Source organism: Ruditapes philippinarum, unplaced genomic scaffold (assembly GCF_026571515.1).
Source record: "Ruditapes philippinarum isolate M1 unplaced genomic scaffold, ASM2657151v2 ctg13083_1_1_1_1, whole genome shotgun sequence".
Classification (NCBI taxonomy): domain Eukaryota; kingdom Metazoa; phylum Mollusca; class Bivalvia; order Venerida; family Veneridae; genus Ruditapes; species Ruditapes philippinarum.
The window spans coordinates 13,027-19,015 of record NW_026855383.1 but is presented as its reverse complement, the minus strand read 5'-3'; the positions used below and the strand labels follow the sequence as shown (position 1 = coordinate 19,015).

The following is a 5,989-nucleotide window of genomic DNA, read 5'->3' as shown; positions in this document are numbered from 1 at the left end:
CTGGGGTCAAAATTGGCCCCGCCCCGGGGGTCATTGATTTTAACTATATGTGTATAGTAAAAACTTTAAAAAAAAATCTTCTTTCAATAAAGCCCAATGAGCTAGAGCTTAGATGTTTAGCATGAAACATCTTCTTATGGGTGTCTACTGAGTTTGTGCAAATAAAAGCCCTTGGGTTAAATTGGCCCTGCAAAGTTGGGTCGTGGGGGGCCTATATACAGGTGAGCAACCTCAGGGCCATCATGGCCCTCTTGTTATCCATAGTAAAGCCAGTCTATATACAATTTTTAACAGTACAACACTACAGTGAATATTTTTTCTTCGTTTCAGTGCACTTTAATAGATATGTACATGTTACTACTCCACCTGTGCACCTGTATGACAAACTAAGTAAGTTATTTTTACTTGTACCTCTTTGTGCTTTACGTGTATTCCTTTTAATTAGGGTCTGTTATATGTCCGATAGTAATAACTGTAAAACTATACTATCTACACAAGGTATATACTTCTGCACCATTTTAGCTCGTCTGTTTCGAAGGAAAAAGTCAAGCAATTGCTGTGATGCTGTCATCATTAAAAAACTTTAATGCTGTTACTAGTAAAAGTATCAATATGAAACTTTGAATACTTGCTTATCATGACAAGGTGCAGTTGTGAGACAAGGGGCATAATTTTTGCCAAAGGTGGTTATTTTAACAGACAAGCTTGAACACACACCGCATGTGTTGTTCTTGCATTTTTAACCATCCTAAGGAAATTTCAACTTTTTAGATTTTGAAGTAAATCTAATAAAGGTTGGTCTCAACAGCTTATTCCCGAGTTTTAACTATTAATTATCTCGCGCTGTTTTGTCACCAAAACATGCTAACTATATTCACAGAGTAGTGGAAGTTTATATTTTCTGTATGAAAGACTGATGAGGACATTTCAACTTTTCATGTTCAGTTCACATTTTTCACCTTCATGAATTTCCGTCGTCTGTCACGTCCACATTGTTGGTTAACACTCTAGTGGTCACACGTTTTCCTTAATCATCATCAAACTGTGTCAGGATGTTTGTCTAGGTAATTCAAAGGGGGTTGTAACTGTGCCTGGACTCTATATTCGGGTTATTTGTGACCAAAACTAGGTCCAGACCCAAAAAACAGGTGACAATCCTTATATATAGACTATATATAAGGATTGTCACCTGTTTATTTTGGGTCTGGACCTACTATATATAAGGATTGGACCTAGTTTTGGTCTATATATAAGGATTGTCACCTGTTTTTTTGGGGTCTGGACCTAGTTTTGGTCACAAATAACCCCAATAAAGAGTCCAGGCACCGTTACAACCCCTTTGAGGTAATTGCTCAGATGAGTTCAAACAGTGGTCATCTAGGATGAAAAACTAGGTCACAGGAGCTAAAAATAGAAAAAAACTTGTCAACACTCTAGTGGCAACTGTTTTGATCCGAATGTCCTTGAAATTGGTCTGAAAGTTTGTTTTGATGACTTCTAGGACAAGATCGAATATGGGTCACCTGGAGTCAAAAACTAGGTCACACCGCCCGAATATTGAAAAACCTTGTTAACTCTCTAGTGGTCACATTTTTGCTCATTTTTGCCATCAAACTTGGTCAGGATCATAGTCTAAGTGAGCGATCTAAGGCCATCTTGGCCCTTTTGTTAAAATAACGCTGTCTTTGTTTATTTCGTTCTACATGTATATATTATTATAATTTAGGCCCTCCATGGCCAACTTGTTAATGTCACAGATTTCAAACCACGGCCATCGCCTTTGAATCTTTTGTCAGGGAGTAAGGATAATCTTCCATGTAAGGAAGATATGCCGATAGCTTATGAGAAAGTCACTGAAAGTCACTGAAATGAAAAGTTAATCTGCATTTTGAACCTGTAAGTGAATAGTATCTCGTGTCTTTATTTCACGATGCCCGACATCAGTAAGGATAGATCTACTTCAGGTTATTATTTTTCAAAAGAATATTTCAATTATTTGAAGAACACCCAAAAAGGCAAAATTTTAAATGTGGCAGGCTCCGTTTGATTCAGCCTATAAATGGAAAATATTTCCTTTTAACATTGCTGAATAAGTTAATAAAAAAAATAAAAATAATATATCACATCACATAATTAAAATCACGTTTGTTTTGCATACCTTTTATAATATTATGAAAAGTTGACTACGTTGAACTATTATCGTAATGTTAAGTGTAGAAATGTATGATTGTTGCTGTTGTTGTTTACTAGTATTTCAAAAAGGTTTAATTAAAATAATAATTTCCGTAAATAGAAGTAAATGAAAAATATACCACAATTGAGTGATTATTCGTGTTTCGGTAAGGACCTTAGTGAAATGATTCAATGTGTGACATGCAGCGTTTTCCAAATTGACATCACATGTGGCGCCCTAATTTCTGACATCTTACCGTGTTTGACAATGTCCATTCCAAAAGCCATTTAAAGTCCCTTATGAAAATACAATTTTTGATGCCGCATATGTCAGTTCTGGTGTCAGAAATTCTTTAAAGGCACATTATGCGTCAGAAATGCTATCAGTTTTATTTCTCAAAATTTTAAATATTTGGTGTCTTGTTACAAGTTCCACAAAAAAATACTTGTTTGCCATATAAATGAACTATCTTTGCATCTTTTGCTTTGCTGGCAATTGGTATAATTATAATGAATTAGTATTTTGTATGGAAGTCAAAATACTATTTGTTTACATTTTGCTACCTTTACGACACATTACTGCACATTCAGCACTACTTTCTTCAGCTGTTAAATATCTTACATGTTCTAAATCCATTATTAAAACATTATTAAACATGTGTTTTACATTTCTAAAGAATTTAATAAAAAAGGATTTCTGAGGCATAATGTGCCTTTAACCATCAGTTGAATATTTCATTGTTAAACACAAAGATTAAAATATTGCTCTATAGTTACAATGTAATAATGGTACAAATTGATGTGAAGTTAACGATGTTACTTCAGTGCCTTTGCAACTTGATAGTAAAACATGTTTTTTTCTTTATTTCAGAGGATCCCTTACTGTACAATGTCTGTATACCAGAAAGCATAGCAAACAGACCGCTTATGTCGACTTCCCACTTGATTCGCCTTAATGACGCATACTTTCTCTGGATAGATTCGTTTGTAAAATTAACATTTTAACATGATTATAATTATTGATGGCCATTTTTAAACAGCTGTGATAATGAGACTTGTAGTATTGCCAACAAAACAATTTGATGTATTCATGGGATAACAGATCTTGATCTTCAACAAAAATGAATAAAAACAATATTTGTTGAAAGTAATGAAAGTACCTGTGTGGTGTGGTCGACGTTTGAGTATCAATATAAAATCATAATTGTCACATGTTCACCTAAATTAAAGCTGTATACAAGTTTATGTCATAATCATTTCTGTAAAAAAAATTACTCCGACATACAGTAAATATTGTAAATGTTTTATGGTAAATATTATATTTTTAACTGTCCCGTGAGAAAAAATATATAGCCTGACCGAGATTTGAGCCCAGTACCGTCAAAATACCGTTTTGCAGCATTGCCGACTGAGTTACACCTTATCTCCACTTTTGTTAATGTACTGATGATGGAAGGGAGGTAACCTATTTCGTATTCAAGCCTTATTGTGATCATGATTATATTTCCTTATCCACGAAGCTCACATTTAATTAGTCTATAATACATTATTTGTAAATAGTTTCTATGCATCATACTATGTATATAATATAAATTGAAATGTGTTCATGTTGTGCTGTTTACTCTGGGAAGCAATATTTAGTACAGCAATATTTAGTGCTGTATAATTATTATCATATCCATCGATGTTTCAAATATGTTCAGCTTTAACTCAGCAAAATTGTTGTATCATAAATTCAGTGTGTATATTTGAGCAAAATTGTTGTATCATAAATTCAGTGTGTATATTTAACCAGGTTTTCCGAAGGAAAAAACTGGTTATTAGATTGAGGTATGTCGGCGGGCGGGCGGGCGGGCGGATGGGCGGACGGGCGGGCGTAAACAATTTCTTCTGTGCGCAACTCCTCCTACATTTCTCAACGGATTTTGACCAAACTTTCACAGAAGCTTTGTCATCAAGTGCCCTGGCGCATATTGTCGGGGTTTTGTGATTAGATAATATTTGACCTAATTATGGCCCTTTGTTTTTTTTCCTTATATAAAATATATAGTGAACAATTTCTTCTGTGCGCAACTCCTCCTACATTTCTCAACGGATTTTGACCAAACTTTCTCAGAAGCTTTGTCATCAAGTGCCCTGACACATATTGCCAGGGTTTTGCAATTGGTATATATTTGACCTAATTATGGCCCTTTGTTATTTTTCCTTATATAGAATATATAGTGAACAATTTCTTCTGTGCGCAACTCCTCCTACATTTCTCAACGGATTTTGACCAAACTTTCTTAGAAGCTTTGTTATCAAGTGCCTGGCACATATTGTCGGGGTTTTATGATTGGATAATATTTGACCGCATTATGGCCCTTTGTATATTTTTTCCTTATACAGAATATATAGAGAACAATTTCTTCTGTGCTCAACTCCTCCTACATTTCTCAACGGATTTTGACCAAACTTTCTTAGAAGCTTTGTTATCAAGTGCTTGGCACATATTGTCCGGGTTTTGTGATTGGATAATATTTGACCGAATTATGGCCCTTTGTATATTTTTTCCTTATACAGAATATATAGTGAACAATTTCTACATTGCGCAACTTCTCCTACATTTCTCAATGGATTTTGACCAAACTTTCACAGAAGCTTTGTCATCAAGTGCCCTGGCGCTCACTAAATTCCCATGTTTCTTCCAAGACATCATTCAAGTATTTTTTTAAAATTGTGAACATACTTTTCTTGATATCGCACAAAACACCACACGCCAATATTGTTGACAAAAGAAAATGACAAGAGACGCAAAAATGCAAAAATTAAGCAAAAATAAAGTACTGTTTACCTTTCTAAAACATTTGGGGAAAAAAAGGCGAATAGACAACATAAAATTTCTCAATTATTTTTGTTTGAGGAATATTAAAAAAGCCATAATTCCTCCTAAAAGTTCAATTAAAAACAAATGCCCCTTCATGACAAAGCTTCTGTGAAATATTTTGCTGAAAACCTGGTTGCATCGCATTGCGATGTTCCTTGTTTTAATTTATTTTAGCAAAACGGTTGTATCATAAATTCAGTGTGTTTATTTTTTTATTGTAAGTTTTGTTTTTTATCAGTTGTATGTGCTTAATATGAGTTTTTTTCAAAGTTTAATGTTATAAATGAAAATATTATTGCAACATATCAAATTATGTCACAACTATCGCCATCTAATTATTGAATAAATTCAGTACATATGTAATTCTGTTTTACTGTAGTTCAAGTTTTAGGTATGAATTCATAATTCATATTTAGCTATTATATAAAAGTTTAGTATTTAAGAAGAGTTGTTTGTAAGAATAGCTTATGTCAATTGACAATATTGTTGTTATTATTGTTAACCTTTAGATATGTCTTCTCAGTAAGGTGTGATGGCTAATTTAGTTTGTGTCCTTTTTGGAGTTTTGCTCTGACGTTAAATAGCAAACATATATATTGTTCAGTTAAAATAACAGAAAGTTCATAATTGTGCTATCTAATGTATTCATTGTTTATAAGTTTGTTTATAATACTGCACGTTTGTAACGTCAATTTTCATTGGATAACCGTGACGTTTATATAGTTTTATATACACGGCTGCTGTCGATTCGTGAAGAAATCTTACTTTTTTGTCTAAAAATGAAGCTTGCTGTATTATAAATTCGTTATAAAGATTGTTGACAGGTTATATGGCGTTATATAAACGGCGGTTTGCAATATAACCTTCGCCTAACGGCTCTGGTTATATTTACAAATAGCCGTTTATATAGGGCCATATTATAACCTGTCAACGATCTTTATAACTAATAGT

The 5,989-nt window shown here is 33.5% G+C and overlaps 1 long non-coding RNA gene across 1 annotated transcript; it reads left to right on the top strand.

Moving 5' to 3' along the window:
- The first annotated feature begins 251 nt into the window (after positions 1-251).
- LOC132743140 (uncharacterized) lies at positions 252-5,207 on the top strand. Its single transcript, XR_009627530.1, has 2 exons — positions 252-390; positions 3,044-5,207. It is a non-coding gene; the product is annotated as an uncharacterized LOC132743140 (long non-coding RNA).
- The last annotated feature ends 782 nt before the right edge of the window (positions 5,208-5,989 follow it).